General features: G+C 41.1%; 1 protein-coding gene across 4 annotated transcripts in view; it reads right to left on the minus strand.

Annotated features, from left to right (window-relative positions):
- nhsl3 (NHS like 3) overlaps nt 1-14,132 on the minus strand; it is a 35,798-nt gene that overhangs the window by 9,630 nt on the left and 12,036 nt on the right. The gene's annotated exons all lie outside the window — the stretch shown is intronic.

Here is a 14,132-nt window from a genome sequence, read left to right on the forward strand (position 1 = left end):
ATGCACTACACACCGCCCATGTGAACACCCTGTTAAACCACAGTGATTTTCCCTCTTTAAATTGATAAATCTGAACAAATTTCACAGCCATAAAAGATAAAAATCAGACAAAAGGTTTGTATTCCCTTCCCTTCTTTTTAATTCGTGACCTTTTAGATTTATCTGATTTATCCTGAGATTCTAGGAACCACTTTTTTTTACAGGTCTACATTGTGTTTCTTCTGTTTGTGCCAGCAAGATGATACTTTTGTCAATAAGAAAATTTCAAAGCTCATCTTTGTGTAAAATATTACCTTCATAATTACTGGAATAACATGAAAAATTAAACACATTATAAAGACTTGGACAACATAGTTGAAAAGATTCTTTATTAAAAGTGCATAGATGTAAACTTTGACAAGAGTCAAAGGGTCACAATTGTTATTTTAAATAAACTGCCCCCTCCGGCTTCTGATATGATAAATGTGTTGCAGCACTGGAGGCATTCCTATTTGTGTTTACTGTCATCACTCCCAACTGTGAGTACAATAAAAGCTGCAACTACACTATAATCATTGATATATTTTAGGGTTATAAAATTGTACTTGTCATTGTCCCTTCCCTAATGAAAGCCTTCAGCGTCATGCATCTGTCTGACTCTCATTATCTGTGTGCTACAGGGGCTACTTTTGACAGTAGAGGTTGTGTCCTCACAGTCAAAAGCTAGGCAACCATTTCAATGTACTATACGTCTTCCTCTCTTCTGTATCACTGTGTCACATTCTCCTGTGCCCTCCTTCACCCCTCTCTCTCTGCCAGTCTCTCCCACTTCACTTCTTTCCCTTTCTCTGCCTGTCTGCTCTTTAGCCTTATAGCCATGAAGGTCTAGTTTGAGTTATAAATAGCTGACATAGCCTCAGTTCATCATCTCTAATGGTGCTGTGTGTGTGGATGAGTTTCTATGTGCCTACTAATGTTTCCTGACAAACTGCAGAGGGTATGAAATACAACACGGCCATGAAAAAAAAAAAAAAAGCTCAAAAGACTGATTCTGTGCCAAACATACAACTGGTGCTGTGCTCCAGGATTGTTTCTCTGGTGCAGAGATCCACTTGGCCTCTGAATGGATGTTTATTCCCAATGGGAATAAACAGCAGGGGGCTACAGCTGGCCCATACACCCGGACCAGCTGGAGGGTAGTAACACAATTACTTTTACTTGCATTGCACAGGACACAGGAGTACTGGCACTTGAAAACTGAGGTGGGGATACTAAGCTTCTTCGGTGAGGAAATCTCCACCACAGCGTTTAGGGGTCAGACTGACCAGCCCGGGGTGCTGGCTGTGGTTCAGTTTCAGGGTTAGCAGGGCTGGAATAAGCCAGGGCCTTCAGGAGAACAGCTTTAGACACGGGAGCCATGCCAGAGGATTAATGCTGCCAGTAGATTAACCTGTCTATCTCTTTACCTTACACTCCCTCACTCCTGACATTTGTTTTCCCTCTATCTCCTCTTCTCATCTCCGTCTATCAGCTTTACAGCTCTTTTCCCACCATATTTTTACTTCATGTTAAATCTTGACGTATCCTCTGGATGACATCACTCATACGGCTAATTCATACTCATTATCTCCTAATCCATATTAATTTCTGGAAGACAGTTGATCAATATGGGACATAAGGGAGCTTATGTGCATAAGAAAACCACTTTGTTTTGTGGTGATGTGGCCCTTTAAGTTTCAAACACTCCCTTTTTTTCAGGAATAAATCCTTCCACACCCTGTCCCCTCAAAGCAGACCTTTACTAAGTGCCAATTTTGGGGGTCTCTGGCCCGGCATGTGTACCCCCCTGTTGTTAACCAAGACCCCTCATATCAATATTCATTAGATGGCCTAAAGAGACACCATCTGGTCTTGGGGGAGAGGGCAGAGAGGAGAGAGGGGCTTCAAATGCCTTTGATTCAGTGCACACACAACACCATTCCTCTGCATAAGCAAAATAATGCAGTGCATTACAATAGAGAAAAGTAACATATGCTAACTTCATACTAATGTAGATTCCCCAAACTCACACTTTAAACTAAAAAAAACTACAAATATTCCACAAACACGTCCTTTCAACAATTTAAAATCAAGGAGCGTGGCATCTTTAAGGATGATTTGTCCAACTCCACAAAGATAATATCATAAATCAACTGAGCCAGACTGCAGGAGTTGTTAGCAGGTCAAAAAGCCTGTTGAAGAACAATCAGAGTTCAGACAGCCAACACACTCACTTGTTAACATGTCAAAGGCCAAAAAGCATTCGGCTCATTAGTTAGAGCCAAATTCAAAAATACCTGTAATGATCTGACGTACCATTCTCTTTTACTGATTTACATCTCATGTTGTGGACTGTCTGGAATCTGTTGTGTAACTAAACTGTTTATTCTATTTTTCTTTCCTCAGAAGCAGCACACAAAACTTTCCATCCTCCCATAAAGTTGTGGGACCCACAAGAGACACATTAAAAAAGAGTCAAAGTTTTAGTCCCATGTGTGGGTCAAGTTAAAAACACTACAACTCTCATAGTGAGACTCAATGCAATCTTTTGTTAAAGCACCCTAAGACTCCTGGATGTCCGCTTATTTGAAACCTCACGCCTGCAATTTGTAATGCAGGGCTACTGTTTAAGAGTTAAAGTCTCAAGCCCAAGCCGAGATAACACTGATGACATCATCGGGGTTATTTCTTCAAACAAACAAGATGCATATGCAGCTCTTTAAGACACCACACCTATTCAATAGCAGGAAGAGATCTGGAAAAGATAAGACAAGATAACCAAACAAGACTGACTGACATATTTAATAAAAGGTAAATATATCGGTTTGCCAGAGCAGACAAAGACAGACCTCATCCCTTTGAGGAGAGATCACATAGACAAGCTGATCGACAGTGTATCAACACTGTCAGTCCTCCTTGTACACACCCATATAACTCCTTGCTCCACTAGAGAGTGCTGCGTCGACTCTGACTCTTGTCTCTGCAAGTATGAGAGTGCAGAAACAGCAGGTCATCTGAGGAGGATGTTTGGTGTAGATACACAGGGCCAGCTTGTACTGATGCTGGACAAAAAGCAGATAAATGTAAAATATGACTCCCAGTGGACTGACCAAGCCTAAGCCCTGACGCTAACACACAAACATACACACACTTATTGGAAAATGTAATAGTGTGGCCACACGGTGAGTATTAGCTCATCTCATGTCCTCAGCTCACCCTCTCATTTGTTGTACAGAGGAGGCGAGGGAGAGAGAGAGAGAGAGAGAGAGAGATGCCTTTGTCATAACCTCAACATCAGTATCGGGTGAGCATAGACGCCACTGGACCATAAGAAGTGACAGGGTTTCCACTTCACGCCCAGCTGCACTTGAAAACGGCCACCCTGTGTGTGTATCAATGGGTGTGTGGTTCAATGAGTACATGCTGGGTTCACTAGAAAAAAATGGAAGCACATGGGCAGACAGGGACAGGCACATAAAGTAAAAATGAGAATAAACAACATAGATAAAATGAAACTACTGATCACTGTGTTTGCCATGTAGAATCAGTGCATGGATGACGAAAATCTTTAAATTTCAAATATAAACTCTCATTATTTTTAAAGGCTCAGTAATTCCCTAAAACAGCTGGGCACTGCAGCTTTTTAGTAAAACTTACTCAAAGAGGAATAAATTGTGTATTTGTTAGGGACTATTTTCACCGGCGGATGAATACACTTTTGTTGGACTAGTGAGTATTTACAGCAGCACGCCAGTGTATGTGAACATGGAATCAAAATAAATTACAGCACCCATGTTCATGCTAATATAGAAACATGTCACAGCACAAGTAATGAGTTATAACAAGATATCTGAGGACTGTTGCTACACAGCTAATACAATAATTGTTTGTTTTGGTCTTTTCAATATATATAATATCACCATCCTTATTCATTAAGATGGGTTTACACTACAGCATCTTCAGTAATATCAGTAGTTACACGGTGGTGTCTTTGTGCACTGACCACTATGTCTTATCTGCAAAATCTTTCTCTCCCAGTTGCTCTTTCTACCTCTATAGACAGATGTAATGAAACTGTTAGAGTACAGGAAGAGAGGGTTAAAATGTCACCAGCAATAAACCTTCAGTCACTGGAACACACAAGCACACACACACACACACACGTACATGTACACACACACCCACACCCACACACACACACACACACACAGGTGTCATTATTCAGCTCATTGCTGCCCCCCTGATTTGTATTCTATGGCTGCTGTGGTGGACTTGAGTTATGAGCGTCCCTGCATTGAGTGGTGTAGTATTAACCAGAGGCAGAGAGATGCAGGCTAACCTCCATCCTCCTTGGATGAAGATATCTAGTGGAATATTTTATGTACATGTATCTTGTTATGATTATATCTCACAGTCTGTTCAGGTGGGCTGCCCAGAAGTAAATATTAACTGTGAGATAAGACTCATTCTTCGCTGGATTTATCTGATGAGAACCGATAGTTATGGAGTGACAATAAGAGCAAAACATACAAAATGTAAAACTGGTACTAGAGGACCCCGGAGATGATGGAGTGACAGCGGAGATGAGGAAGGTGACTGAAGGAGAAGGGCAGAGGAAATGGGAAACCGAGGAAGGGAGGGTACAGGGCAGGAGGAGGACATAAATCACAGAGTACAGTAAGTGACACTACTACTGATTACAGGTTGTGCGGCGCCCTTGTGCAAGGCACTTAAACTACCGCTCAGTTACCAGGTTTGTTTACAAGTAGTTCAGCTGACATTGCTATTCAGAACATCGCTGCGTTCAACATAATCTAAGCTTAATCAGTAAATATGGTTCCTTAATGGTTCACATTGTACCATGTGTCCTAACTTAGCCCTAGTGTGTCACTTCTTCAGCAGAGATCAATCCTGTATTTGCTGCACTTCTTAATCCTGACCTGGAGCAGGTTGTAAACCTGAGCTGAGCTGACTGACTGCACTTCAGGACCCTCTGCGATGGCACACATACACACAAAGCTAAACTTAGCTGCTGCGGCACCCACTGTGCTTAAAAATAGCAACAGTCACCCTATTTGTAATTATTCCTCTCTCACCCTCTCCCCCTCCTGTCCTCTCTCTTTCAACCTGATAAGGGGATTGTGGGTATTTTTCCTGAAGGAGGATGAGCTGATTTTGCTGCTAGTCGTTCCAACTTTAAAGCTTTTTTTGAGAGCCAAATTGAAAGCTCTGTAAACACCGATACAGATATGGATGCCTCACAGCAGAGAGCAGTTGACCCAATGTTCAATACATCTCCAGTCTCAAAACAAGATAATAAATCTATTTGCTGCCAATTGGTGTGTGGGAGCGAGCGTAGGAGCCCCCTGTGTGACCCCGGGAAATTAGAGGTTGTAGAGAGATGCAAAGACCTCCATACGAAACCAGCAGACAGAGCACAAGTGCAAAGCGTACTGAAAGAAAAAAAAAATCTGTCCCAACTTATTTACTATGTTTCCAATGTAAAGTCACAGAGACAGATTCTTTATATTGAGTTGAACTTGATGTTATACAACACAAAATGGTTTGTTGTTTTTTGTACCACAAGTAGATGTAAAGTCAATAAGAAACACAGGCATCTGACAAAGGAAACAAGCACCGGTTCTGCAGGTTATTTGAGGTCATGTCTCCCTGATGGTGAATGGTCTCCTTTAGTGTGACTGATGAGTTAATGAGAGACCTACAGCTTCCACACAGACTCATCTCCCAGTAGGACAGGACAGGACAGGCCCGATGCCCTCAAGTCTGATTCCTTTGTTGGACCAAATATCCCTCAGACTTTAGTCGGAGGGTTTGGACTGAAGCAAACTTCAAACACACAAGAAAGTCTCAGTCAAAAAAAAAAAACAAAGTCAAAAACCCAAAACATTTCTTGCGACATACACTTTTGTACTTAAGTTTTGCAATAAGTCACAGCGTGGGCTAAAATCAGATTAAGAGGTAATTTATCATAGGAAATTTGCTAGTTTGCTGCCGAAAGATGAGAAGAGTGCCACTAAAGCCAGCAGCTTCCCTTAGCATTACTACTGGAGACAGGAACACAACAAGCCTGGCTGTGTCTAAAAGTAACATGACCCATCTACCATTAATCCAAAGCTAATTAACATATTATATCTTGTGTGTTTAACTTCTACAGAAAGTGAAAAATGGTAAAAAGTGTAAAAATGACAAGTTGTGGTTTTATAGGGGGGTGTGTCTTCCCCTGCTTCCAGTCTTTCTGCTAAGCTAAGCAAACCATCTTCTGGCCCTAGCTTCATATTTGGTGTACAGAAATATGTTTAGAGAATCAAATGATCTCACTGGTAGATCATTGCCTTAAATAAGGCAAAAAATAAATAAATACATAATATAAAATAAAAATAAAAATATAAGACACAATTGCTTTTTTCAGCTTTTCAACTTTTCAAAAAATATGGACCTTAAAGGAGCCATTTGAAAGTTTTGCTGTTGGCACATAGCCAGCGTTCGCAACTTTTAACTTGGCAGTCTAGAAGAAATGTTGCGGGTTCAGCATCAAACTTCATTCCTTTACTCGCCAAGAGTTGTCTCCTGCAGTGGAAAGTAGAAAAAACCCAAGTGTTAACTCTTGTATCTATCACGTTTTCTTCTACTGAAGTTAGCAACCAAGCTTGCCCCAGCCTGTTTCGTCACTTTCTGATGGTGACCGACTGTACCCTCCAATCTGATGTAAAGATGTAGCACTGCTTAGATGCTGTATTATATCCTCTTGTCTTGTAAATGCAAAGATGGTCAAAGGTCTTGTCAAGCGACAAACATGACCACCTGCTGCCAGTAAGAAACCACATTCAGCAGCAGAGATAACTTACACATATCTCCTTTAAAGCTGTACCTCGCAACGAATTTCCTTATGAGCTCATTCACGTCAGTCTTGCCCATCATTCAAAGAGCTGACTTTCACTCACTGTACAAATCAGTGGTTTCATTTATTTACCAATCTGTCCTGTTATGAAAAAACCTCTTGTCTTGCAAAGCCACAAGATTTCAGTTCACTAAATGACAAACCACAAGATGGTATATCTCTGCACCGTCACATCGGACGATCCATGAGGCCTGACTTATCACTGTAAAGCTGCCACTGAGATGAAGACATCTCTTTCATGGGAAAAATGTCTTTCACGTTTAGCAGCTAAAGACTCCTAACCTCCTTGACCTTTTCTGAATTGCAATAATGACACAAAATCAAAATGTCACAGCCTGGTCTCATTAGCGAAACAGAATGTATGTCTGTATTTGACTGTCCTTGTAATCAAAATGTCACTTACACACATTTTATGCACCCATCCTCCACTGAAAGTTAAGAGATTGTAAGGATTTCCAGACACAGACTTTTTCTGCGAGACAATCACCCCTTGTTCTTTTCTGTACATGGACTCTGTCGACTATAATGGATGAATTGCATGTGATTCAGCCGCCAACTGCTGCGACACAGAGGAATGGATATAGAAGCCATTTAACAATGCGAAATATAAAACTATTTAGGATGAAGCGCTCGCTCTGTCACCGCGGAAATGTTGATGCTTTTCATCATCATCGTCGTCGAGTGAGCTGATGAGAAGAGAGGGAGCAGAGTTCGGATGAAAAAACATCTGCTGACGTCCTGAGGACTGAGCTGTGAGATACAAGTGAGGACACTGACAGTTTTAAGTTCATTTGACTGTGCGTCATCCAAATCACGCCAGACACATTAGGCTTGAACAGATGTAGCCTGTTTCCAATACACGCCACACATGTAAGGAACACACACACACACACAAACACACATAAATGCACAGGCAGTGAAAGTATGCGATGTAAGTGCTACAATGTGTTTAAGTTAGTGAAGGCAAATGAGTGTTGTGGCAGTGTGCGTGCCAGGTCGTGCACGCGCCTCCTGCCCACAGAAAACAACAGCTCATTCTGCCAATTGTGTGCCTTCATTAGTGTCGCAGAAACACACTCTTCCTCATCCCTCTTCCTCAGTGAAATCCCATTATGCACGGCCAACGAACTAAGCCTCTCCTTCGTAAACAAGTCAAAACCATTTTGACTGAATCAGTTTGAAAACACTTGTAAATCCGCATGAAAAGACGACAGTGTGTTTGAGTAAACTTGCTGCCAAATGGTGAAGTAGAAGAAGAGGCTGAGGCTGGCACCGGCTCGACGCCATCTGCTTGGCAGATACTCAGCTCCCCAGTGCAACCTCCTCGCCTACATGAGTCCAAGGTCTCCTGACACCAGGGAGATGACATAACTCAAGTTGTTGAGTTTAATGATTGCTGGTGTTTGTCTGGCAAAAATCCTCAATCCCTCTACACTCATTGACTGAATTTATATTTAATTAGATTTAATTCCTGGGGACCGTTTGGAAAAAGTATTAATCTTAAAGAATGAGCTGAGATGTAGCAGATTTCATTACTAGCTACTGTCCATCTACAAGTAAACACTACAAGACTTTATACAAAACACAAGTAGCTTCAGAATGAGTGCTCTGTTAAATAAAGGAGGTTTTGTAGGGTTAATAAGATTTTGAGATTGTAAAATGATGTTGAGAAATACAGTTTTTCTACTTTGTAATTGCTTTGCTGCATGAAAATTTTGAGTTGAGTGGGAAAGATTTATAGATGTAGTAAAAAAAAAAAATTGATGGTCAAAGTAAAATTGTGGACAATTTAATTTAAAGTGAGGTTGCACAATAACTCTCAGAAAAGAGAAGTGCTTTTATGAACATCTGAGTACAAATTCAAAGCAGAGAACTGTGAAACTCTAGTGTGTGACAGTGAAGATGAACACACACAGCTGCATAGTTGAGAGTGTGAATTTTGGCCATGCATTTCATCGTTTGTCCTTTCTGAAACATTTTTGAACTTGCAACAGCCGATATCTTAAATTTTTTTCTACAGCGATGAATCTTATCGACACATTTACAATTTGCTGAGGTTTTTCACAGGTTTACAAAGGGTGATGCACAAAAACAGAGTTTGACATTCTTATTGATCCTTATCTGAGTCCACAGTTCGTCTCTGACCACAGATGATATCTATTATCTCAGATGTCTGAAATTATTTCAGGGAAATCAACATCTGTGACCTAGAAAAGTTTCACTGAAATCTCATTTTGCTACAAAAGCTGCTAATATAACAGAAATAATTAAATGTGAAATCACGGGATTTTAGTGTCCCGCAATGGACCAAAATATTGATCCTGAGGTTTTTTCATGTTGATAGTTTTTGGGGGAATAACTCCACCGCTTTAATTAGAATAATTTCTGCAAGTATTTTGTTGTGGTTACTGGTCAAGTTGTGGTAAACATTCCTGATTTTATGGCCCATCCAAAAACACTGGTTTCAGTTTTCTAACCCTAACCAGAAAACACATCAGAAAGTGATTATAACAGCTTATCAAAAAAAGATTTATTTCTATCAGTGCCAGAACAAAAGTAAAAGCCTATTTTATTGATGGATAACTACATTTCAGTGAAGTTTAATCGTGGGTTTGGTATCGCTTTCTCTTCCATCAGCAGGGCAGGACTTGCTTACCTAAGACTGTCACAAGTTTCAAATTACAGATTGGACACAGTGATGAAGCATAACGTAAGCAATAAATAAACGACAAGTTTGTTCTCATTTCATAATGATAACCATCAAATCCAAGCCATGTCAGAAGTTGAAATAATTACCTTTGAGTAGCAGGGTCACATACAGGTCTGTGTGTGTGTCTGATGCTTTAATTCAATTGAAGTGGTGATGCAGGAAGCCACTGGACTGAGCCCCATTACAGAGCGACCCAAACACTGAGCCCTTTTATACAGGGAACAGAGACACAGCCTCTGATACACTCACGCTACAGCAGCAACATGGCGTATTACACAGTCAGAACCAGTGTTGTGTGGTGACATTTTGTTTGATATAAATGTGAAAGAAACACAAAGTGCAATGACACAACTTAAACAAAAAAAGCGCCCTGTCACTTGATCTACATATAATATTGAAACCATTCCCATTTCTTAAGCTATTGATATTTTTGACCATTTAGATGGAGCGCAACAAGACGTAAATTGAAATTGAACGACATGCAAAAAAAAAAAAAAATACTGTGATTATTTTGACAGATATTGCAATATTTTCCATTTCACTTTCACTGAAATAAAATATTAAAACGATAATGTGATTTTTGCTAAAGCTTATGCCAAATGAGCTTGTTCGCCTACATTTGGAGAATTTGATTTGTTGGGGTGTCACAATGCACCATTTTTGGTATGTTGTGACACATTTTACCTACCTTTCATTTGGCCATATTGCAATTTCAATAATATTTCGATCAATTGTTATGTCCTACTGCAAAAAGCACACGTTACATATGACATATTATCACTTAACTGAGTGGCTAATGTGTTAACAAATAATTGCCTTTTTACACAGTCAACAGACACAGTGCAGCTTGATTTGATGTCATGTTCATGGCCGCCTGATGAACACAAGTTCAAAATTCACTCTCCTTTTATGTCTGTTTTGGTCTGCACCAACTGCATTAGGAAACTTGTGGGTTTTAAATCGTTAAATGCTCCTCCGTGCTCAGCAGATCAAGCAGTCTGAAACCTTGTCTGCTGCTTGGTGCTGGGCAGGTGGGATTATCACAACTTTTTTTTTTTACTGACAGATGCCTACTGCTGCTGGAAACTAATAAGTGGATCTTACGGAAAATCAAAACAGTGAGCTGAAAGATGCTAAAAGGCTCGGGAGAAATGGGGAGCTGAGCTGAACTGTAGTGTTGGTGAAAACTCATTGCTTATATAACAATGTTGACTAGTGCAGCTTTAATTAAGCAAAGCGTTATAATGGAAGAGGAATGTAATAAGGTGCTGAATGTGCTACTGCACTCAGGTAGTAATCATATTATTTCTAAAAATGAACCCAACGCTGCTTTTTCCAAATGCTAAAATAAACATGAGTTCTTTCATAGCAGCTTAAGTTAAATTTGGGTCAAGTCATAAAATTTCTTACAATCTTACAAATGCCTCACATACACTTTCTTCTTGCACGCATGAGACTTGCTAACGGGTTGTGGCTCATTTAGAAAGAATGATCCCAACTTGAAAGTGTTGTAGAGATGCCATCCAGTCGCTAAAAAAAAAAAATTCCATGCTACATTTAGGACCAGAGTATGCAGACTAACCACAATTGCATGCTGCCAAAAACGTCCTTTCATTTAAAAGGTAGAAAACAAAAGTTCCTGCTGCTAAAGGGCATGAGAGGGCAGGACAGAGGAAGACGATAATGATCTCCCTTCATCTCCAAAGAAGAGTTTGGCGACAGTCCGGTGCAACGGGCCAGAACATGATGTTACAGGTGAAAAATTGACGACGACAATTAAAACAGGCAGAGTCAAGACAGGCTGGTCTGCCCTTGGGGTCTTGAGAAACCTAATGTCACAGGAAGGAGGCGAGGTTTGATGAATGACAGGGCTTTTCACTGGCTTTAAACAGACTGAGGGCTTTGTACTTAGTCCACAGCACAGACAAAGGAGAAACCAGAAAGTCGTAGATGGAGAAGAAAGGGAAACAGGAAAGTACAAATGCAGAGGTTGGTTAAAGAAACACTCCATCGTTCCTCCTGTTGTTACGTCTTCTGTGATAGAAAGTACGGCTTCAAAATGAACAGAAAAGAAACAAAAGAAAGGGAATGGACGGACTTGTGTGCAGGTATTCCTTGCCTGCATGAAAAGCAGAGGAGAGCAGTGAGATGCTCGTAGAGGAACAGCAACAGAACATAAAAGATCAGGGCTGGAAGACGAGATGGGGCGAGGCGTAGGAGGGATAGATAACAGAGACGAAAAGTCATCTTTCCTTTATCCAACTGTGTGTTGCCTAAGCTCTCTGCAGGGAGTCCGTGACTTTGACAGTGGCACACAGTAAATGGGATCTTCAAAGGAGGACCAAGAGGAGAGCGTCTTAGCCCCGCTTACAGAAATCAAAAGGCTTAGGCGAGCCATACCCGGCAGGATAATGGAATATGGAATATCACACCCTGCACAAGACAGTCATAATGAAAATGGCAGGGAAACCCAGTGGCTGCCTTGTTCTCGAATTATACACATCCCTACACAACATGTTCATGTCTTCTCTTCCTATTATATTCTCTCAACTAAAGTCACCTTCTTTCTATTCTCTCTCCCTAATTCTGACATTAGTTTTCATTATTCTTCACCTCTCAATCCATCGCTGACGCTTTTTTCTTCTTCTTTTCTTTCACTTTTCACAGTCAAAGGCAAGAAGTGTAAATCTCACTGCGTCCAAATGCAAATGTCACACCTTAGGAATGCTGAAGATAAATAACAAGCCGACAATCCCAAGGTCAAGGAGATAAAGGAGAGGAAGCAGAGTGGAGTGCGGAGGAACGAGATGAAGGGGAAAGCCATGGGGAGGGTATGTGTGATTTCAACAATAAGTCCTGATATTTCTGGTTTGTAGTAACATTGGTTTATTAGATGGATCATTCTGACGTCTTATTTTAATGCCGAGACACACTGAGTCAGACTGTCCAGTGATGAAAGCCAGCTGAGGCTCTCCCTGCAGAGTGGACGGTTATGAGAAGGTAATATGAAACATCTGGAGACCCATCAGCTGCATCGCATGATTTTAAAAAACATCAAAACGGTGTGTGTGTGTGTGTGTGTGTGTGTGACTCCCTCTGCATCACTGGCCACCTGTGGATGCAGTAAAGTGAGTTCATAGTGAGCTAATCTTGTCCACTGTAGCCACTCAGTGCTCACATCCCCAGATGAATAGGCATCTTTGTGACCCTCGAGCTCAGCTGGCAACATCTCAGCTCTACTCAGCATCTTGTGTCCTTTAACAGTTTGTGTGCAGACAAACACACCCAGTCTTTGATTAGTGAGGCGTGAGTTACTGTGTGAGGTGAAACCAAGTTCAAATTTAAAAAATTAAAGCATCTGGTCTCATCTTCGTAGTCACCAATCAGAAAATCTGTCCAGAATGTACTGAAGTTTAATTATTTACAACTCATAAGATAATTTGGACAGAAAATGTATCAGCGTCCACTTTGATAGTCATACTGCATATCACAATAATGACATCCTCCTGTAAAATGAGATGCTCAGTGACTAAGCAAAAGCCAGTGGGAAGCGTGAGATGAAGAACAAAACACACTCCCACGGATGACCTTGACCAAAAATAATGTGTGACATCCAGTCGTCTCCCCGGTCTGCGAGGTGTCGGGAGTCCACAACATCAACAACCCCTCAGGTGCTGTGAAGGACACAAGGAAAGGTTTCTGGATTGGAACGTGGCCAAAACCACAGAGATGACACATTTCAGGAGCACACAGTGAGGATCTATTCACTGAGCTCATCTCCTGCATGTTACATTAACCTGCTACAACTAGAGGCTACGCCACTGCAGCACAGAGACCATGTACTGTGTGGTTGCAGCCTTCACTGTGGCTTTAATCCATTAGCTGTGGTTTACTGGTATATAAATACAGCCGACATGAAGTCAACATGCAGGGGTATTGCATCAACATGGCAGCAACCTGAACATGTGCACAAAGCACTCTTTCTCCTTCTCTCTTGCTCAATCTAGTTTTACTTTGGGATATTGTGTAGAAAGAAGCGGCTATGATACTTTTTTTTTTTTTTTAAAGTAATTGAGCCTCATTCCGACCAGCTCTGAGAAGTTGTGTGTTTGTGTGCTGGATGGGTGTCCATGCGTAAGGAAATGGGCTGGAATGCAGGAATGCATTCACACCCAAGGTTTCTGAATAAACTCCCCATGAATGAGGGCGGTGAATACAGGAGAACAGAAGACGACCATCGCACAGACACACACACACACATACCCACACAGACGTCGACCACCCTGACAGAAAATCAAATCAAGATGTGTTTGTATGCACACACAGTCATTATCTACTATGAGCACAGTCCATCGTCTCTGTAGACAGACACACACATGTGCCATCCTGATGTTGTCATAAGACACGTTCCTTAAACTGCCCAGTTTTTTTTTTCCTATATAGCACTCCAACACACCATTAACATGCAGGTTTCCATGGAAACCT

The sequence above is a fragment of the Trachinotus anak genome, unplaced genomic scaffold (assembly GCF_046630095.1).
Source record: "Trachinotus anak isolate AG129_WGS33_773 ecotype Australia unplaced genomic scaffold, CSIRO_AGI_Tana_v1 ptg000016l, whole genome shotgun sequence".
Lineage (NCBI taxonomy): Eukaryota > Metazoa > Chordata > Actinopteri > Carangiformes > Carangidae > Trachinotus > Trachinotus anak.